This window comes from Camellia sinensis, chromosome 2 (assembly GCF_055761805.1).
Source record: "Camellia sinensis isolate YWXY chromosome 2, ASM5576180v1, whole genome shotgun sequence".
In the NCBI taxonomy this organism is placed as follows: domain Eukaryota; kingdom Viridiplantae; phylum Streptophyta; class Magnoliopsida; order Ericales; family Theaceae; genus Camellia; species Camellia sinensis.
The window spans coordinates 150,300,138-150,324,218 of record NC_138962.1 but is presented as its reverse complement, the minus strand read 5'-3'; positions in this window follow the sequence as shown (position 1 = coordinate 150,324,218).

The window sequence follows — 24,081 nt, the reverse complement described above, 5'->3', positions numbered from 1 at the left end:
GGAGGTGTAGGACACTATATGTTGCATTGTGTGGGCATGGGTTGAGCTTCCTGGATAGTGCTTATAGTCGGCTAACTTGCTTTTAGATTTCATTGGAAACGCATCTGATCATGGTTTCTAGTGGGAGTTCCTTGGAAGTTTTGGGACAAGTGGTTATCCTTGTAGACTTGACTCGATTATGTGGTTTGTTGCTTAAAATTTGTTTATGTGTTGTGTGATTATATGTTAGGTTGGTTTCTTGTTTTGGCAGGAAGAGTAAGTGTCTCAGGAAAGGGTTAGAGTTTGGTCGATTGTTGTTAGATGTTATTGAGATAATAAGAGTTGTAAGGGAGTGTGAGAACTGTGTTTCATAATGATGAGGGTAAGAAAGAGGGTTTGTGGTATTTAAGCATTAAGTGACATGATTAAGGCTTGTATAAAGTTCATGAGTATGAAGGAAACTTGATAGTTAAATGCTAGAAGTGGTTCTTGAGGAGGAATATGGGTTGTAATCTTTGTAATGGGTGTTGTACGGGTGATGATTGTTTAGTGTGATTTGGAATTGGTGTTGCCATATCGGCACAAGAGTGATGGGATTGTTGGGAATAGTACTAGTGCAACGTGTATTTGAGGAGTATGATGAAATTCTAGAAGTAGGGGGAATGGTGTGTGAAGCTCCATCTCGGAGTATTGGATTTAGAGCAGCCTGTGGATGTTTAAGTGTCAAAATTTAAGTTTTATTGAATGGTTAACTGAATTGGTTGATATTGGAGTTTGGGTGACAAATAGCCACTTTGGAATGCTTAGGTATGAGTAGAATAGCGAGTTTGAGAAGTGTCTTGGAAGGGTTTCGTAAGTGTGGGGTATTCTTGGTCTCGTTTGCATGTAAATGAAAAGTGGTAACGATGAATATGAACTGTGAGATGTGAAGGGGTGTGTGCTGAACCCCAGATAGGGACAATTGGTGTTGGTTAGTATGTCAATGTTTGAATTGTGAGAGTAGAAAATTGGTGAATTGGATTAAGTCGTGTAGAGGAGATGAACCCTTGTAGCTGCTCCCTTTGATGGGACTTAAGGATTGATTTGGATTAGTTTGGTCTGTTTTGGTTCGATCTACGACAAGTTTTAAATGAATGCTATTTGAAGTGAATTGACATTTAGTCAATTTGGGAATTGTTATGGTTCGGATAATTAGTGGTACGGTCGAATTGTACTTTAAGTGGTACTAGCAAACATGGAGTTTGTTTGTGCACGTATGTTGTTGATATGAATTTGTGAAATTACCTTAATGGAATTAAAGTGTTTGAATGTAAAACATTGTGAGCGCACTTGTGTTAAAGTGTATTAATGATTTTTGTGCTGATGTTTGTAATGAGTAAGAGCTCCCAATTTTTGGGAAGTCGTATATGTTTTATTACTCCTCAGATGTACCAAATTGTTTATGTTCATTGTTATTACAAATGTGTATGGTAAATGTGTTGTGATGTCACCGGATGGGTGATGAAAACTATTAGGTGATGGTTGAAATTCACCGAGCAAATGTTAAGAATAATTTATAAAATGAATGTTTTGTTTCTTTGTGTTGTGACCTGAAAGGGCACGGTCAAACTAAATGCTAAGAATATAATCAAAGTTGTGTTAATGAATAGTTTGTTGATGGAGTGGAAACTAAATATGGATAAGTCATGAGGATGTAATTGGTTTAATGTTCTTAATAACACTTTTGATGGTAAATGTACTTGTTATGAAAATTTTAGATTTGCAAATGAACTTTGATGGTAAACGATGTAAGTTGGAACACCATTTGAGAAAGAAAATTTTATATATACATATACATGAACGATTTTTATTGTCTTATCTTTTATAGCGATCATGGCTTTAACCCAACACTTGTGGTAGTCCGGACTCAAGTTTATGGTTTCTGAATGTTGTTCAATGTCTTTTTCTCTTTATTTCTCCTTAAATTTGATTATTTGGACGTGTTGAGTGTGTTTGGAATAGGTTGGTTGCTTAGTTTTCAAACCTTGTGTTGCCTAGAATTTTGGTCCCCCGCTCGAGTAGCCCTTCTTGCACTCGAGCGGGATTTGCAAACTTTCAGTACTTTGTACATCTGCAAAAGTACCAGAGGGATGTTTTTCACGCACGAGCGGCGTTTCCTACGCTCGAGCGGGTGGGAGCTCGAGTGGCTTTTCTTGCGCTCAAGCGGTTTGTCTGTTGTTTACAAAAGTTCTGGAGGTGTGTATTCTACGCTAGAGCGGGACTTCTTGCGCTCGAGCGGAACAACTTATTGTGTCTGACGCTTGAGCGTCAACTCTTGCGCTCGAGCGGACTGTGCGTATATCAGATTACGAAAATGACTTTTTGCATTACTTTTTCAGATCTTTTCTTTCCAAAACCTAAAGTTGAGATCCTCTCTTTCTAAGATACTCTCTCTCTCTCTCTCTCTCTCTCTCTCTCTCTCTACATTTACACCTAGATCTAGTGATCTCTACACCTTTGTGCCTTTGTTAAAAGATAGTGTGTCTCAAGATCTTCATTTTAGTCCAATTGAAGTTTGATTTCAATGTCTTTAAAGATCCTCCATCTCTTTCTTTGCTCTTCTAAGCTTGAGGTAGGAATATTCTACACCCTAATATGATTTTTAGCCTAGTTATTTGCTGTTATATATAAATGATGGAATATTGGGGATATTTGTGGGTGAACCTAGGGTTTGGGTGTGGAATGAAATAGGGGTTTTCAAATGTGATTGGTAAAAATGGTTTGAGAATAGATGTAAAGATTTGTTGTTGAAAAGGGTTGATATGTATATTTGGGTTAACATTTTGAAGAATGGGAGTTGTGCCCTAGATGGGTCAATTTGTGTTTGTATAAATAAATGAAATTGATTATGGTAACATGGAATTGGTTAGTTGTTGATATAAAAAGTGGAGTCGGATACGCGTTATCTTGCTCCTATGGAAATTTGAATAAATTATCTGTCTTAAGATTGAATATCTGTTTAGAAATATCTGTATTGGGTTATCGGTAGAGGATAGCTATGATTGTTGTAGAAATTGCATGAGGATTAGGTGAATTGAAACTAATAATTTAATTGGTGTCATTGAATATGACGGTATGTTAAGGCATTGAATATGTGTAGTTGATAGACATTGAATATGACGGTACTTTAAATACATTGTATATGTATAATGTTTTGGGAGGAGAAAGGGAATGTACTCCATATTTTGGGAGGAGATAGGGGATGGAGTCCATTGAAATTAAGTTGGCCAGAGTGTCTAGAGTGAAAGTCCCGAAATCATGTGTATCCATAGGTGCCTATCCCGCGGACGAAATTTTCGTAAAATGGCAAGATTGAAGTGCTTGTATGATAATTGTGTCAATTGAGAACCATTGAGTTGTAGTCTCAGTTGGATTATTCGGAGAATTATGAATTTGGCCCATGAATTGAAATGAAATGGATTAGCTTGAAATGAATAGATGGAAATGGGTTGAGATGTGAACATCGGTACCATATGGTCATGTGTAGAATGTATGCTTTGTTATAAATATTAAATATACACTTGACACTTATATCTTTGTTAAACCTCATATATTGTGTTAGATTGTTTCTACTGGGCTTTGGCTCACCCTATTTGGGAAACCATTTTCAGGTACCGGTGACAGGCTTCCTCTAAGGACGTAGCTTGGGAGTACCTAGGAGTTGGATGCTTTATTTTGTTGTTTTGTACTTAATGTTTATTCAAGCCAAGGGCTTTATATGTACAGAGCTTATGACTCTCTCTTTTGTTGTAACCAAGCAATGTTTTGGAAGGATATAAGCCTGTAGGGCATTTATTTTGTTGATTATAAACTGGTATTACATGGTATATATTCAGGATGAACATTTATGAATGTATATTGCATGTATTATTTTTTGTACTACGAACTCTGATGAATGAAGCATATCATTCTGTTATTATCTCTTTATGAGTTGGATTTGTAGTATTATTGAGGGCGTTACAACTTGGTATCAGAGCGTACCGAGTTTGAATACTTTGGGTACGTGGAAAGTGGTTAGTACCACAATGGGTTTGTCTCGCTTGCTAGAGACTTAAGTGTAAATGATATGTGCTTATATGATAACATGCTTATTGTGGACGCGCCCTCGGGCCCTGTGCTCTTCCATAGTTCGGACTCGTTTTGTGTCAGTTCTTAATCTGATCTCGCAAAGTGCAATGCAAGACTGATAAATCACCAAAGAGTCCAAATCCGGCAAATCGTTTTGAAAAATTGATTTTTAGAAAGAAGTGCCAAACATTGATTGCTTTGCCAGATATAGAGTCACCACCTAAATATTTTTTATGGGGGAATTTAGAAAACCCTGGCTCGTTTGCCTAAGGCCACGTGTCCGTCATCACCAAAGTTGTCTCGGCTAGAAAACTTGGGTACGATTGGGGAAGGTCAGCTATGAGCACCCCCGCTCGCCCGATCAAAGATCGGCCTCTACTAACCATGATATCAAGTTTTGAAAACATTATGTGTTCTTATTCCGGTTATTAGCCTAGATTTACTATGTGACGAGCACAACACAAAAGTATAGACTAGATTGCCTAATTTGAAACAAAGCATCGCATATCCATTGTTTGGAAATGATTTGAGGTTTGCTACTCGTAAGTAGGCTAAAATAAGAATTTCGATGAATTATTCAAATTCAAACAATCCAACCTTCACCTACAGGCATTCAGGCAGTAAATCAACTAAGCGGTTAGCCTCATGGCAAACATGCTTTCATGTTAACATTCACACTCATACGAGATGCTAAAGCATAAAAACTCACCTAGTACTCCAAGCCAAATCAAGGAACATGTTAGTAATCAAATGAATGATCCAAGTCCATGTTAAGATGGCTAATGCATCGCAGGCAAAATGCAGCTTGAATAGGCTCGGCTAATCTATGAATGGCATGTGAAATGCAACAAATAACATGTATTCAAGTTAGATTTGAAATACTATGCAGTTAGTATGATACGCCGAGCCCGGTGCATGCGATACTGATGAATAAATGCACACATGCATAGCATAAGGATGCTAATTAAAATATGCCCTAATACTAACCATTAAAGCAGGTAAGTAAAAAGGAGAAAGAAGTGGGGGGTTGGAAGACATGCATCACACACATGCACGCTTATTACACAATTCACCCTCTCTCGGAGAGACCAAAAGAATAAAATAAATTTAACTAACTAACAAGCTAATCAAATAGTTACAGACCACTTAACTAGTTAAGCAAATTAACTAAGCTTAATAAAGCGGTAAAACAGCCTCGGGAAGAGGGTCCAATGCATGCGTGCTCGGCTTCGCTTAAAAATCCACCACCATGCACAAACTGCCTCTGTTTACCTTGCTTTGCTCCTCTGAAAATTGTACAAGTCTCAATGATGCTCCAGAATCACTTCCTGATCACTGTGGAAGGTCACCGACCAAGAGGAAACACCACCGGCCAGGGGAAACTGATCATCGACCATTGGTATGGCTCTCGGCCAAATATATTTAGTCGGCTGGCACTCAATATGGTCGGTCGACCATATCTTCCTACAGAAACCTGTTTTGACAGCAGCAGAGGGCAAACTAGGCATGACAATGCATTTTAAAGCAAATGTTTGCGCAACCAACCTCCCCATCATGTTATGAACTCAAGGAAGTGTGGCCATCGACCCTCGGGCCACCAATCGAGCATTTCAATGCGTGATGGCCAAAGAGGCCAAGTGTGCCATTTCAATGTCAAATGAAAAGCACACCAAACAAACAAGGGACCTAACCTCTATCATGGTGATTCAAGAGGCAAGGCATGCATGCAAAACGCAACCTGAGCATGCGAGCTAAGTATGCAATATGAGCATGCAAACAAGCAATGTGTACTAGGCACACAACCTAAGCAAACAAGCATGCGAGACATGTAACAATAATGCTAGTAACCAACATGCAACAACATGTGAATGGGACTTAACATGGGAACATGTAAATCAACTTTAGCAAAGAAAATGCATGCCAAATGCAATGCGATTCAAGCATGCAGCAACATGCGATAGGCCAAGTACGTAACAACACACAAGGCGAGCATGCGACAACATGCGAATGATGGTCTTAAAACAATTTGGGCAGCTCTAAAATAGGCCCAAATCAGTGGCCAAGATGCTAAGAGACAAGGGACAAAGTCACATACAAACATGCATGCACACATGGTCCAACACTTAAGCATAAAGAGGCAACTTTTAAGCACACTTAAAAGGGATGAACATGGACATATGGAAAGCATAGCAAGCTCTGAAATCATGTTAGAAAAGGTGCCAAACCAATTAAACAAGGCAAGCATAGCATGCAACCAAGCCCAAGGCCTAAGGCTAACCTAAGGTATCAAACCATGGCTATGCAAGGCGAGTCCCAAAGGGTCGAGGGGACTCAAAATAGTCCCAATGTAGGTCAAGACAAGGCCCAAAACATACTTAGATGGCATCTAAAAGCATACACAATGGTCCAAACATGGAGCATAAGACATTAACCTTTTAAAGCATCAAAGGAGTATCAAATGCAAGCATACAAGCATACCATATGGACTGAAATGACATGATAAGTGGTGCCAAACCACTGAAATGATGCAAGGAGAGCATGCTAGAGAGGCCAACACTCAAGGCCTATAAGGGAGATTGCATGGTAGCTGTACAAAACAAGTCATGGACGACCCAAATAACCAAAGTCAGACCTCAAGCACACTAAAACATGAATGAAAGCTTCACAAAGCCAAGCCAAAATCATGCTAAAAAACAAGGCTCAAGGCACAAAGCATGTTAAGGCAATTTCATGGCATTACAAGGCAAGTATGCAAAGCATGCATGGTGTGTCTAAACCAACTTAAAACAGAGATATAACATGGCAAAACAACCACAAATACCAGCTAAGACATGGCCATCATGAACTTAAACAAGATGCTCACACATGAGGCAAAAATGATAAATATTGAAGGCAACAAGGAGAGGGGATGACCCTCTCCTTCTTAGGACCTCAAAACATCATCCCCACCACTGAAATCCCTTTGGATTTCAGTGGTGGAAAGACCAATACAAGGTGGTCCCGAAGCTCACCAAAAATAGCACAAAAGGGAGGCCAAACAAGGCCTAAGAGGGAGCAAATCACCCCAAACCTCAAAACAACCTTAAGCAAAAGTTCAAAAGCAAGTAAAATCAGAATTTTTACTAGTTATACACTAAGCTTAAAAACAGATGCAAGATAGGGTAAAAGCTTGTGCAAAAATGGGGAATAAAGGAGTAAGTTTCTTACCCTTGAAGACCTTCTTCAAGAAGAGAGTTCCAGCAGCTTCCTTAGGTCAAAACCAGCTCAAAAACTCCAAGAACAACCCTTTGGCACCTCAGCAACCAAGGTATGGTGTAACACTAGGTGCCTTAGTGCAAAACTAAGAACAAACACACCTTATACACACACAAATCAAAAGGAGAGGGAGATATAGAGATATGATAGATACAAGACTCCTAACCCTAAAACCAGACCTCTGGAACTTCTTAGAACCCTTGAGGAGGGAGGAGAAGTCTCCCTTTATAGGAATTCCAATCTTGCAAAGCTTACAAAACAAGCTAAGCAAAAGGAAAATCCCTCCATACACGTGTATGGAGCGGGTTAATCGTGGGTGCCAGCTATCACAGCTGGCACAATGTAGACGTCCCCGAACGTCCCGGGAGGGAAATCCCTCCCGTTTTGTTCATATGGGCTTACTACTGTTCGGATTCCAAAGTCACGGTCCTGTATCTAATCTCGCGGAGTACAATGTAAGACCGATGAATCATCAAAGAGTCCAAATCTGGCAAATCGTTTTGGAAAATTGATTTTTAGAAAAAAGTGCCAAACATGGACTACTTTGCCAGATACAGAGTCGCCACCTAAATATTTTTTATGGGTGAATTTAGGAAACCCTGACTCATTTGCCTAAGACCACGTGTCCGTCATCACCAAAGTCGCCTCGGCTCGGGAACTTGGGTATGATTAGGGAAGGTCACTTCGTGAGCACCCCCGCTCGCCCGATCAAAGATCGGCCTCTACTAATCATGATATCGAGTTTTGAAAACATTATGCATTCTCATTTCGGTTATTAGCCTAGATTTACAACGTGACACGCACATCATACAAGTATAGACTGGATCGCCTGAATTGGAGAGAAGCATTTCATGTTTGTTTTTGAAAGCGGTTTGCTACTTGCAAGTAGGTTTAAAATGCAGATTTTGCCACCCTCGGGTGGGCTTAGAAAAGATGGTTTTGCCACTATCTAGTGGGCTTAAAACTCACAGTCAATGCATTATTCCAATTCAGATAATCCAACCTTCACCCACAGGCATTCAGGCAGTTATATCACATAAGCAGTTAGCCTCATGGTAAGCATGCTATCATGGCAGTCACTCACACACATGCAAGGATGCTAAAGCATAAAACTTACCGAGTACTCCAAGCCAAAACAAAAGCTATGTTAGAAATCCATGCATGATCCTAGCTATACAGAAATGACTAATGCAACACATGCAAAATGCAACTAAAATAGGCTCGGCTATTCTACAGATGGCATGTGAAATGCTACAACTAACAAGTATTCAACTTATAATTGAAATACGATGTAGTTAGTATGATGCGCCGAGCCCGGTGCATGCAAGACAGATGAATGATGCAAACATGCAAACATAAGTATGCTAATTGAAACATGCCCTAATCTAACCATGATAAGCTGATAAATAAAAGGGAGAAAGACGTGGGGTTGGAAGATATACATCACACACACGCACACTTATTACAATTGTGCCCTCGCTCGGAGGGTCCGAATGAATATTACACAACCAAAATAAATAACGAATTATTACACAACACTAATTACTTAACAAATGAACTAGGTGAGCAAAGTAAACTAGCATGCTATGCTACGTGCAATGGGCTGCCTCAGCGCTGCTCAGAATGATGGAGGGTGTATGCATGCTCAATTTGCCTTGTCGGGAAATTCCATCGCGATGCCTCGTCTTGCCTTTGTTTGCAATTGAATCCAGAAACTTGCACAAAGCTCCGAGAGGCTGAAACTCCACTCTGGGAAGCTGTGGGAGGGCCACCTTCCAGCTATTGGGCTTGGAGACCACCCACCGACCAGTTTATGTGGGAAAAACCAAAAGGGGTGATCAGCCTGCCAGAAAAGCTGGTCGACCGACCAATTCCTGCCTCCAGTTTCTGGTTTTTCTGCAACAAAGGCAAGAGAAAGAGAAAGCAAGGTATTTGCAACACATGTGTGCACGACCACTCTCCCCGTCATTGCACATGCTCTAGGGAGTGTGGTCTCCGAATCTCGTGCCACCAATTATGCATCTCGATGCATGATGGCCGAGGAATCGAATTGCACGACTCGATGTGAAATGAATGCACATATGAACGCAACAAGGCCTAAACTCCATCATGGATAATCTGGAGCATCGGCGACTGGGAATCGAGGCACGTTTCGTCACTTGGAGTACGAAACGTCCATCGTTTCCCTTGTTTGGACTAAACCCTACTCCAAACACAATGCAATATGCATGATATGCATGAATGCAATTCTAACATGCAATCCTAGATGCAATGCCACTGAATGACGTAAACATGCAAGGGATGAAAATACAAACATGCACCTAGCATATACAATGCTAACACTACATGGCATGCATAATGCTCATGAACTAAATGCGACTAACAACCTATGGCATACTCAATGCGACTAACAACCTAGCATACACAATGCGAGGAATGACATGGCATACACAATGCTAATAACATAACATGCACAACACATTGCAACATGGCATACACAATGCAAGGTGGACTTAAACTAATATGAGTGGACCTCAGCCACACTCAAATCAATGGCCATATGATGGAAATGAGACAACCGAAATACATGCAAACATGCACGGATGCAAAGGACCGATCCTAAGGCATCAAATGCCACTCTACCAAAGCATGGCAAGGGATGAAAGATGGCATACAAACATACAATTTCCAGCTCTGAAACAAGATGCTTAATGGTCCCAAATCATGGAAACATGTCACCCAATGCACGAAATAAGCTCCGAAACTCAAAACTAGGCAAATACATTGAATCACAAGTATGCAAAGCAAGCATTATTTGATCATGAGGCATGAAAACAGAGCCAAGGCAGTCCTAAACATGCACCAAATCAGTTTCAAGCATGGCCAAAAGGTGCTAACATAAAGGGCTAAAACAACATGCGACATAGGCTAGTAAGCATGGTTTACATGGCATGTATATGAAGCACAAGAGAGGTCACCAAACCAGCCACAAATAGGAACATGGTATGCTAAAATATGCCCAAATAACCACTAAAATGTATCCAATGTATGCAAAAATGATGGGCTCCTTTGGAGGGCCATGAGGTGGATTACTCAACACATATAAGATAGACATGTAAAATAGAAAAACCAACTCTGGAAATCAATTATGACAGCCCTAAAACTCACCAAAAAGGCCCTAAAATGGGTCAATGAAACATGCAATGAAAGGTCCCCTTGAAAGGCCTTGAGGAGGATTGCTCCACACATGCATGAGGGACACAAAATATGGCCAAAAGGGCTCCAGGCAGAGCTAACGCAGACCTCAAAACTCACATAATAGGGCTTGAAACAAGACTTCAAAGCATGTAAGATGGAGCTCCTTTGGAAGGCCAAAAGGGCCAACAAACAAGACAAGGAGAGAGGGGGTCACCCCCCTCTGATTTTGGCTCTCAATATAGTATGTTAGCCACTGAAAATCCACTGGATTTCAGTGGCTAGAAGGCCAAACAAAGCATGCAGCAAAGGCCTAGATGCAAGGCTCAAAACAAGAGGCAAACAAGCATACAAGGAAGTAAATGACCTCAAATAGAAAAATGTCCTTAATCAAACATCAAGAGGGGCTCAAAATAAGACTCTTTTCATTTTATGAAAAATCTCAAAAATGCTCATAAGTAGGGCTAAGATATGAAGCAAAATAAGCCTACAAAGAGGGATAGAGCATACAAGGAGGTATATGACCTCAAACAGAAAAGTGTCCTTAATCAAACTTCAAGAGGAGCTCAAAATAAGACACTTTTCAGTTTATAACAAAACCCAGAAATGCTTGCAAATAGGTCTAAGTTATGAAGCAAAATAATGTAAAAAAAGAAAAAGAAAAATGAGGACTTACCCTTGTAGCACAGCAATGCAGCAAGTTCTGGACCAAGAAGGTGAGTCTTCAACCTCTGAAAAAAAGCTCCAAGATGATTGAATGGATGGTGGAGGTGGCAGGCTATGAGGTGTGGTGTAATGGCCAAGAACAATGGGGTATTTGAGCTTGGATGAGAGAGATATGGAGGGTGGAGTGTATATGCCTTGGCTGGTTTTTCTAACCCTTGCAAATGGAGGGGGAGTGTTGGTTTTATAGAGGAAAAGAGCCAAGACTTCGTGGAGAAGCCTCAAGAGAGGGTCAAAGCTTCTCAAAGAAGCTTAACCAAAAAGGGTCAAGCTTCTTGAGGAAGCTAGACCAAAAGGGTCAAGTTTCTCTAAAAAGCTAAGCAAAAGGGTCAAAACCAACTTAAAAAAACCAACAAAAGGCTCAAAATCTCGGACAGTGGGTCAAATGCTACACAGCTGGCACAGCTGTATGCAACTCAGGAAGGCCAAAAAGCAGAAGGTAGGCCGACCAGTCCAAGTGGTCGGCCGACCAGGGTTCAAAAAGGTCAAGAAGGAATGCTGGTCGGCCATACCAGAAAGGTGGCCTCCCAGATGAGTAGAATACAGCTGTATAGTGGGAGACCAGAAAATGTGACCCAAGAGAGAGAAAAACCAGCTTTCTAGCAAGGTTCAAAAGGTTCAGGAAGAAAACCTGGTCGGCCTACCCATATTGGTGGCCTCCCAGATGAGTACAACACAATGGTGGTATGGGAGACCAAAAATTAAGGTCCAAAGGTGAGAAAAACCAGCTTTCTATCAAGAAAACCGACTGGAGGAGAGAGAAAATGGTTTTCAAAAGAATTACTGGTCTCCCACCATCCTACCACCTTCCAAACAATGAAAATAGGGTCCATACCAAAAATGAACCCTAATCGATGCAAAACGAGGGTTCGGGGGCAAAAACACGCGGCCTGGAGCCCTGAAAATAGGCTGTTAGGTACTGGAAGTGGTGTGCGACCACGAAGGTGGTCTCTCGGGACACAGTGTCCCTCAAAAGAGAGGAAACAAGGTTTGTGCCAAAAACCAGAGCAAACGGAGGTAGTTAAGCGATCCCGAATCGAGGCACACGGCCGACGGCTCCAAAAATCGAAAACGGGTCTCCAAACGGGAAAAATGGCCTACGACCACAAAACGTAGCCTACGGCCACTGAGAGATGGTCTACGAGACCTCTCCCTCCCTTCGGGAAGAGAAAACAGAGAAAATAAGACCTAGTTTGCAAACCGAGGCAAAGGACAAAAGAGCCCCGAAGTCTAGAGGCAAGGCTCTCAACCGAGACTCCGCAACCTCAGAATGAACACAATATGCAACATCACCGAGCGCTCAGTTGGTGATGTCTGAGTCTTAAGGTTAGTCAAAAATGGGGTGTCTACAGTTGCCCTTCTTTGACAGAACTTGAAAGTCATAAGTGACGGGAGTGAATGTCAAAGCCCAGAGATGACCCATTTTTGACAAGGCCGAAGACTTAGACAAACAGGCGAGATAAACAAAGATGTGCCCTCAGGCATGCCCGCAGGCAAGGGGGCAAAATGCAAAATGATATGCACAAAGCTGAACGCAACTCATGACAATGCAAAGCAGCGAGCTATAATGAAGCAAATATTCACAATAGATGCAACAGTTTTAAGCAAGAATGCAAAGCAATAACTACATTTAATGCAGTTTAAGAATGTGGAGAATTATTCAATTCTTGCCACGTCTCACACGGAGAAGATACAATACCTGCACCGCTTGTCTGGTCGCACCAGCCTCAAATGAACCGTACATACAATATCGTGCCTGTAAAAGAGAGAAACTTAACAAGCACAACATAGTTAGCAACATATGTCCAACGCTATATCGAACGCAGACAAACATGGTGCCGATGATAAAGTGCATCACAATGCAAGAAGAAACGTGCATGACAACGCAAGTTAAACATAGAGGCATGACAATACCAATGAAACGTTCACAACAATGCAAGTGGTGTGCATGAGAATGCAAGTGACGTGCATAACAATGCAAGATAAGTGCAAACTTGAATGCGTATTTGACACAAAACAACGAGCAAAGAAATGCAAGTTTCGACGAGAGTGACTCGATTGCGGCCTCCGGTTTACCTCCTGGAAGGGTCACAACATATTCAAAAAGGATACAACTCGCTCTTGGCGAGTAAAGATGAAACACGCATCGGAAGCTGGAGTTGAAGTTCCCGCGGAGGGATTTCTCGACGAAAAGTGCGCTTTCCTTGTACTTTCTCGAGTGTCGGGGACTCCGATCACTACCAAAATTTGCAGGGAATTCATAAAGACCTTGGAGACCACTTTGGGAGCACCACCGACCAGGTTTGGAGGCCATTGGAGGTCACCGAACAGGTTTGGTAAAGGGGGGTGGTCGGCCTACCAGAAAAGGTGGTCGGTCGACCACCTATCCAAAATCCAGGGCAGTTTGGTACTTTCACACTCAGATCTTTAAGTATACTCGGCCAAAGCTCTTTTCCTCATAACTTCAAGTCCAAAATCATCTTCTCCTCCTTCTTAGACCATTTTCTCCCTCAGATCTATGCCCTATACGCGTTTTCCAATGCCCCACGCGAAGTTGTTTCGCAAAAAACTTTCAGTTCTCTTCACTTTGAACTGATTAAATTTTGATTTCAGTGCTTCTTTCTCCATTTTCACCACTTGAGGTAAGTTTGTCTCAACATTTGAAACATTTTCTCAGGAGTTGACTTTTGTTGACTTTTTCATTTCCCGAGAGTTGACTTTTGTTGACTTTTTCCAATTTTGGCTCATTTTGCTCATTTTTGCTCCTTTTTGCAGATTTCTTGAAATGGCGGGTCATTTCCCTCATGGCGGAGGTCCTCCAGGTGCCGAAGGTGATCCAGACATCATGTCCTTACCCCCGAGGATTCGGCCCTTTGATCCCGAGAGGTATCACCCTCGGGAGCATATCCTTCCCCGGGCCGTTTTCTACCATTTTACCGATTTTTATAATCGAGCACTCGTGGATCTGCTATTGCAGGAGCTGGAGTCTCACCTCTCTCATCAGGCACGGGAGGTATGCACCTCACTTTTACGTTTTCCGCAATGTATTATGCATTTTCTATGCATTTCATGCTTTCGCTATGTTTATCTGCTCATTCTAGCACACAGCTTGTTCTGAACACTTAGTCTATAACACAGTATTCCGTTTGTATCTTGAACACACAGCCCAATCACTTGAATTTCTGAACGCGCAGCCCGCATATTGATTGTGAACACAGCACACACTTGTTGAGAGTTGAACACACAGCCCAAACTTTGAATTTCTGAAGTCTGAACACGCAGCCCAAACACTTGATGTTTAACACACAACTCGAACTTTTAGATAAACACACAGCTCAAACATTTGACGTTGAACACACGGCTCGAACTTTGAGATGAACACACAGCCCAATTTTGAAATTTGAGCACACAGCTCAAATACTTGACGTTGAACACACGGCTCGAATTTGAGATGAACACACAGCCCACTGATTTTGAAATCTGAACACACAGCTCAAATACTTGACGTTGAACACACAGCTCGAACTTTGAGATGAACACACAACCCACTGATTTTGAAATCTGAACACACAGCTCAAATACTTGACGTTGAACACATGGCTCGAACTTTGAGATGAACACACAGCCCACTGATTTTGAAATCTGAACACACAACTCAAATACTTGATGTTGAACACACGGCTCGAACTTTAAGATGAACACACAGCCCACTGATTTTGAAATCTGAACACACAGCCCACTGATTTTGAAATCTGAACACACAGCTCAAATACTCGATGTTGAACACACGGCTCGAACTTTAAGATGAACACACAGCCCACTGATTTTGAAATCTGAACACACAGCTCAAATACTTGACATTGAACACACGGCTCGAACTTTGAGATGAACACACAACCCACTGATTTTGAAATCTAAACACACAGCTCAAATACTTGACGTTGAACACACGGCTCGAACTTTGAAATCTGAACACACAGCCCGTTCTTTTAAATGAACACACAGCCCACACTTGTTGAAAGTCGAACACGCAGCCCAAACTCTGAGTTTCTGAACACGCAGCCCAAATTTGAGGTGAACGCACAGCACACACTTGTATTTGTACACAGCTCACAGCATTGTATCTGATTTGGTTTGCACACAGCTCATACATTTCATTTGCACGCAACTTATTCCTTTCATTTTGAAACTGAATACATGTGTTCATTATGAATGCAGGTGTCTTCCCGTGTTACACGAGGATATGGCTCCATCATTGCGAGGGAGTGGTACACAGAGCTCCCGGAGGCCGTCCGTGATTGGGTTGACCAGGCAGGGTTCGGACCCTTTTGCACGGGGATATCTCGCTATCCTGCTAGCAGGACATTGATGGGGGCTCTTGTAGAGAGATGGTGGGACACCACCAGCTCCTTCCATTTCTCGGTCACGGGGGACATGACTATGACCTCGTTCGATTTTGCCATACTGACAGGCCTTGACGTGGGAGGCTGGTCGATCCCTTATGACGAGGACATGGGCGAGTGGGAGGCCGCCTGGATCTATCTATTGGGAGCTCGCCCACCGGTTGACAGATCATCGGGTAGGGTCCGGTACACTTGGTTCTCAACACATTTCAGCGGGACTGAGCCCGAGACTCCCGAGGAGGTAGAGCAGTATACTCGAGGGTTTTCGATGTTCCTCTTCGAGACCACTCTGTTCTCCGATAGGGGGAACACTATCGGGCTTTATTTGCTGAGTGCTCTGGTAGACCTCGCACGGGTCAGTCAGTATGATTGGGGTGGCGCCGGCTTAGCTACCCTTTATTGCTACATGAGCGCGACCTCCCGCGGACGGGGGAACATAGTCGGTGGCTACTGGAGAGCCTGGGAGGTATTTTCTTCCCTCTTGATTTACATTTCTGCTTGTCATTATCTGTACATTGCACACACGGCACACTTCACATTCTGTACTTTGCATTCTGCTCTCAGCATTCTGCATTCTCTGTACATTCTGCATTCACGTTATGCACTCAGCATTCTGTATTCTAATGGCTATTGCCTTGTTTTCCACAGCTTTGGGTTTTCACGTACTTTCCGACGCTGGCCCCGGAGCTCGAGGTGGCGGTGCCTCTCACGATCCCTTACTCGGTTGTATTCGAGGTCCAGTACCGGCCGAGGGCCCGAGAGACTTTGCCCTACCTGCGGCAGTATTTTGACATAGTGTGGCCGACAGAGGTAATTCAGAACTCTCAGTTCTCCATGTTTTCATCTTTAATTCATCTTGCACATTTACGATTTCTAATCGGCTTATGCATTGGTTATTTGCAGATCCCATAGCAGCACTGGGCGCCCTTGGGTGGAAATGCCTGATTTCAGCTTACTAAGGGGTGGGCCGCTTCCCGGTACAGGATCTTATTTGAGGGGCCCGTTTGTAATAGCCCGACCCTCGTACATGACCCTGGTATTTTTTTCAGTCATCTATTCTATGTTTTTGAATGCATATTATGAAATTCTATGTGAAAGTACATTGAATTACATGAAACTTAGCCATATGGATTCCTATCTGTTGAATAAGGAAACTATCTGTCACCATTAACACGTTTGAATTAGAAATTGGAAGCCTTAACAACTTAATTAGCTGAAATTGATTATATATTCGTAATCAGCATAATTTTTAGGTAATATTAAGCATGTTCGCGAAATTTTAATTTTGGAAAGATTAAACGATTCATTTTTGTCTTATATGCCTTACTTATATATATATATATATATATACCTCTAAGACTTTAGGAGCCTTGATCAAAAACAAACGTGAATACCATTTTGGGGGAAAAAGGAGGAGAAATCGGGGGAGAAGGGATTCAACAAGAAAGCTTGGCGAAATTGTTAGAGGTGTAGGATTGAATTCAAGGTAAGCTCAAATCCTTCTTGTTATGGCCACTTAGAGTTTGTAATTGATGTGTATGTTTGATTCATGTCTAATTCATGCTTGATTAATGAGGGTTTCCCTCAATTGGTTGCTTAGGCATCTAGATTGGGTGTGGTATGAAATTATACTTCAATCTATGGTTTTCTATCATCACTTCATGGAATTATGTATATATCATGTGTTATGTTTCAAGGATATGAAGAACTTGAATCCAAAAATGGAATTAGAGAGAGAGATGGCTTGTTGAAGCTCCTAATCTTGCTTAATTTATGATACTCAAGGTAGAATCCATGTTATAGTGATGTTAGGTGGGAATATTGCATTAATCTAACCTTAAGTTGCATGAAAAAAATGGAGTGAATACCAGGTTGGGACTCGAATGGAGGTTCAGGATTTCGGAATCTGCTCGGTCCGCTCGAGCGGCGGAAAGCCCGCTCGAGCGGGAAAAACCATCTCTCAGCAGTTTTGTGCATTTTACAGTCCGCTCGAGCGGCCAAAGTGGTGCTCGAGCGGGGGACTTAATTTCAAAAAAAAAATGTGTTTGTTCAGTTTTGTGTGCTTGACTCTCTGGCATTTTTAGAATATTTTCTGATGATTTTAAGATGGTTATAAATTCATGTGAAGTGTAATGACACAGGGAATAGTTCCTCAATGATTTAAGAAGAAAGAGAACTAATTTACAAGTTATGATTGTGTGCAGGGCACACTCCGGAAGGAACTAGCACGCCATCACAACGCTGTGAGTAATAGTACATTGAATGTACATTTATTTATCGCTAATGTCTGTTAAGAACTTTCTGTTTTCCGTCAGCTACGACATTTTCTTTTGTATTGATTAGAACTCAATAGAAATGAAATGTTGAAAAGATATACGTACACATTTGTGTGTTCTGGGCCGAAAGGCTGTTCTGATAATTCTGGGCCAACAGGCCGTTCTGATAATTCTGGGCCGACAGGCCGTTCTAGAAATAAAACCATATCAGTCTCGCTTTTGTATTATGCATTGTGGTAAAATTGGTTATTAAACTACTGAAGTATTATTATTCATTGAGCTTGTCTCACTCTGTAATTATATTTGATTCTGTAGGAAACAGCTTGGAGGTCAGTCCTTACATCATCATCATCTACCTTTTGTCAGCTTAAGGACAACCAGGCACTTGGAGAAGCCCTTTGCATGCTAGGGCAGTTTTGCTAGTCTTAGACATTTTGTACCCCTATTTTGTTGGCCACAGTTGTTTGTATCTAACATTTTGTGTGCCCAAACTCTGGATTGGACTTGTAAATGTGTATGTAACCTAATCCCGGGCGCATATTCACTTTATGTTTAATTCCGAGACGTGGTCCTGGCATTTTGGTAGTCGCTCAATGGATGTGTCTGCATGTTATTTTTTTTTTTAAATGCTTCCATTCAGGCTCCGAATATCATTTATAGCAGGTTAAGTGTCTGTTTCTGATTAGGTCACGCCCAAAACCTTTAGGGACGGGTTAGGGGTGTGACAAGTGGTATCAGAGCACGAGTTGCTATCTCACACACGGATCCATTGAGCGTTAGGATGTCTAGAAATTTACAGGCATCATGTAGTAAAGGACGATTCATAGCAACGTTAAATGTTTTCTGCTAATGTTAATGATGGTGACCAATGTCTATTGCATTCTTTTGTGTATGTTGTACTTGATTGTTGTGTAGATCATGGTGAGAACACGGACAGAGGAGTAGGAAGGTGCTACGGCTGCCCGGTTGGACAGGATGGAGAGAATGATTATGGAAATGGCAGAGACCTTATGTCGACAACAGCAACAACAACAGCAACAACCACAACGGCAACAACAACCACAAGAACAACCGCCACCACCACCAATACCTCCCCCAGTAGTACAAGAGTTCCATGCTGAAGATAAAATCATTACACTTACAAAGGAATTTAAAAAGATGAAACCGCCAGTGTTTAAAGGCGGAATTGAACCGATGAAAGCTGAGGCATGGGTATTGGGAATAGAAAAGTTGTCCGAAGTTTTCCCTTGTACTGAAATCCAAAAGGTGCAGCTTGCTGCTTTTACTCTTGAAGATGAGGCGCGAAGGTGGTGGATGCTCACAAGAACAATGTATCAAGGGCTGACATGGGACAGATTTTTAGAGCTATTTTATGATAAATATTTTCCCCAGAGTATGCGGGACAAGAAGGTGACCGAATTCGAAACATTGAGACAAGGAAATAAAACTGTTGCCGAATATGAAGCTCAATTCGCAGAACTAGCCCGGTTTGCACCTCACATGGTAGATACAGAATACAAGAAGGCGCGAAAATTTGAGGGAGGATTGCGGAGTACTATTCTGGACCGAGTTAATGTGTTGAAGTTACCTACCTATGTTGATGTGTTAGAAAGGGCTGTTATAGTAGAAGGGAATATTGTTGCTCGGACTCGAATTTTTGGATGGAAAGGAAAACGGCAGAACAACCAAGGGTTCAAGGGGTCAACTACTCCACCAAATAAGAAGCAAATTTTAGGGACCTCCAACACTACTACTTCTCCTCAAAATTCAGCTCCTGTGTGTCCAGAATGTGGATGGAGGCATCGAGGGATTTGTCACCGATTGTCTGGGGCATGTTTTCGATGTGGCAAAACGGGGCATTTGATAAAGGACTGTCCGCAAAAGAATCAACAAACTGGTAATAAGGTCGCCACAAGCTCAGCAGGGTCTACACCGGTTCCTAATACCAAGTCAGCTGCTAAACCTGCTAACAATAAGGATACTACGAGGCAAGGTAGGGTATTTGCGTTGGTTCCGGGAGATGTACAAAATGCAACAACAGTGGTGTCAGGTACATTTATGGTTCATGGTCATTCTGCTCGCGTCTTATTTGATTCTGGCTCTACCTGTTCCTTTGTGTCAAAATTATTTGCGAAAAACTTAGGTAAACCTGAAGAAGAATTGACTTATGTGTTGTGTGTGTCTTCACCTATGGGAAATTCTATGATCTGTACTTCTGTCTATTCTGCTTGTGAACTCCTCATTGGAGGTATCCATGTATATGCTAATTTATTACCACTTGATATGACTTCTTTTGATATTATTCTGGGAATGGATTGGCTGGGTGAATATAGTGCCACTATCGACTGTCTGACAAAGCAAATCAAATTCCACCCTCCAGGACAATCAGAATCTACTTTTCAGGGGCAAGGAGTGACTTCTCCACTGTATGTGATTTCTGCAGCTAGGGCTTGTAAATTAATTCAGAAAGGGTGTCAAGGGTACTTATGTAGTGTTTTGGAAGGGCCAACAATGAATGAGAATATTGGTGCGATTCCAGTTGTCTGCGAATTTCCGGATGTCTTTCCGGAAGAATTGCCAGGAGAATTAGTGGACCGTGAAATCGAATTCACGATTGAACTGCTACCGAGAGTCCAACCCATCTCTAAAACCCCGTATCGAATGGCGCCAGCTGAAATGAGAGAATTGAAGATTCAATTGCAAGATTTATTGGATAAAGGGTTTATCCGCCCGAGTGTTTCTCCGTGGGGTGCACCAGTCCTGTTTGTGAAGAAGAAAGATGGAACACTCCGATTATGTATAGATTACCGGGAGCTTAATAAAGTAACAATCAAGAATAAGTATCCCTTACCACGGATCGACGATTTATTTGATCAATTACAAGGATCACAAGTCTTTTCTAAGATTGACTTACGGTCCGGATACCACCAATTGAAAGTTAAAGCTCATGATGTTGAGAAGACAGCTTTTCGAACCCGGTACAGTCATTATGAATTTTTGGTTATGCCCTTTGGAGTTACAAACGCACCAGCAGCATTTATGGATCTGATGAACCGTGTCTTCAAATCTTATCTGGATGAGTTTGTAGTGGTCTTTATTGACGACATCCTTATTTATTCAAAGAATGCAGAGGTCCATGAAAATCATCTTCGCTTAATCCTTCAAACCCTCCGTGAAAAGAAGTTGTACGCGAAGCTAAAAAAGTGTGAATTTTGGCTACATGAAGTGACATTTCTGGGGCATGTTATAACTAAGGAAGGAGTCTCTGTTGATCCAAACAAGATTGAGGCGATTGTAAACTGGCCGACCCCGACTAATGTGACTGAAGTGCGTAGTTTCATGGGGTTAGCCGGCTATTATTGGAGATTTGTTCAGGATTTTTCTAAGATTCCTGTACCACTCACACAGTTGACTAAAAAAGGAGTTGCATTTGAATGGACGGAACCGCGGAAATCTGCCTTCCAAGAATTAAAAATGAAGTTGACTACAGCCCCGGCCCTTGCCCTACCGTCTGGTACTGAGGGATTTGTGATTTACAGCGATGCATCACATAAAGGACTTGGTTGTGTGCTTATGCAAAGTGGAAGAGTTATTGCTTATGCTTCTCGCCAGCTTAAATCCCATGAGAAGGGCTACCCCACGCATGATCTTGAGCTAGCTGCAGTCGTTTTTGCTTTAAAAATTTGGCGGCATTATCTATATGGAACTACTTGTGACATTTATACCGACCATAAAAGTCTCAAATACATTTTTACCCAAAAGGAGTTGAATATGCATCAGCGGCGATGGTTGGAGCTTATTAAAGAATATGATTTACAGATCCACTATCATCCCGGTAAAGCCAACACGGTGGCAGACGCACTTAGCCGGAGAAATATGGGGGATTTGGCAAGTTTATTGACAGGGAAAAAGGAGTTGATGAATGAACTGAATAAGATGGGGGTCGACTTGGCGGTGCATGATCAAGGGGCAACAATGGCAACAATCATGGCTCAACCGACATTACTGAGGAGATTAAAATACGCCAAATGGAGGATGGAGCTTTAAAGAAGATACGTGATGAAATGAAGACAAAACCGAAACTAGGATTCGCTTTGACAGATTCTGTGCTTAAATTTCAAAACCGAATATGTGTTCCTAATGTGTTAAAACTTAAACGGAAATTGATGGAAGAAGCACATGCCTCAAAAGTTTCAATGCATCCAGGAAGTACTAAAATGTACCGGGATTTGAAGAGACATTTTTGGTGGCCAAGTATGAAGAAAGAAATCGCAGAGTTTGTTTCTAAGTGTTTGCAATGTCAGCAGGTAAAAGCAGAGCATCAGAGACCCGCAGGATTATTACAACCCCTTCCAATTCTGGAGTGGAAATGGGAACATCTGACCATGGATTTTGTTGCAGGCTTACCACGAACACCCCGAGGGATGAATTCTATATGGGTCATTGTCGACCGATTAACAAAGTCCGCCCACTTCCTGTCTGTGAAGACCAGTATAATGCCGATAAACTTGCTGTGATCTATGTGAATGAAATTGTAAGGCTTCACGGTGTTCCGGTTTCAATTGTGTCAGATAGAGATCCCAAATTTGTTTCAAGGTTCTGGCAAGGTCTACAGAATGCGATGGGTACGAAATTAAAGTTTAGCACAGCTTTCCACCCTCATACAGATGGACAATCCGAAAGGACAATTCAGACGCTAGAAGATATGCTTCGAATGTGTGTTTTGGATTTTCAGGAAAGTTGGGAAACTCATCTGCCGTTGGTTGAGTTTGCATATAATAACAGTTACCACTCGAGTATTGAAATGGCACCCTATGAAGCCCTGTATGGAAGACCGTGTCGTTCCCCCGTGTGTTGGGCTGAGGTTGGAGATAGGCCCTTGTTAGGGCCTGAGAATGTCCAGTTGACAATTGAAAAGGTTAGAATTATTCAAGAAAGATTGAAAACTGCTCAGAGTAGACAGAAGAGTTATGCGGATAACCGGCGCAGAAATTTGGAGTTTGACGTGGACAGTCATGTTTTCATGAAAGTTACCCCAATGAAAGGACACCCAAGATTTGGAAAAAGGGGTAAGTTGACACCCCGATATGTTGGTCCCTTTCAGATCTTAGAAAAAGTGGGTCCGGTAGCCTACCGAGTTGCCCTTCCGCCAAATATGAGCCAAATTCATAATGTGTTTCACGTTTCTATGCTTCGAGGATACCTCCCGGATCCATCACATATTATCAATTATCACCAAATTATGTTGACTGATAAGTTAACATACGAGGAAAAACCACTTCGACTTTTGGACCGTCAGGTGAAACAGTTACGAAACCGGGAAATTCCAATGGTGAAAGTGGAGTGGCAAGAGCACTACGGAACCGAGGCAACTTGGGAAAAGGAAGAGGAAATGCAACACCAATACCCGCATCTATTTCCGTCCTAAGGTAAAACAAGTTTGGAGGACCAAACTTAATTAAGGGGGGGAGAGTGTAATAGCCCGACCCTCGTACATGACCCTGGTATTTTTTTCAGTCCTCTATTCTATGTTTTTGAATGCATATTATGAAATTCTATGTGAAAGTACATTGAATTACATGAAACTTAGCCATATGGATTCCTATCTGTTGAATAAGGAAACTATCTGTCACCATTAACACGTTTGAATTAGAAATTGGAAGCCTTAACAACTTAATTAGCTGAAATTGATTATATATCTGTAATCAGCATAATTTTTAGGTAATATTAAGCATGTTCGCGAAATTTTAATTTTGGAAAGATTAAACGATTCATTTTTGTCTTATATGCCTTACTTATATATATATATATACCTCTAAGACTTTAGGAGCCTTGATCAAAAACAAACGTGAATACCATTTTGGGGGAAAAAGGAGGAGAAATCGGGGGAGAAGGGATTCAACAAGAAAGCTTGGCGAAATTGTTAGAGGTGTAGGATTGAATTCAAGGTAAGCTCAAATCCTTCTTGTTATGGCCACTTAGAGTTTGTAATTGATGTGTATGTTTGATTCATGTCTAATTCATGCTTGATTAATGAGGGTTTCCCTCAATTGGTTGCTTAGGCATCTAGATTGGGTGTGGTATGAAATTATACTTCAATCTATGGTTTTCTATCATCACTTCATGGAATTATGTATATATCA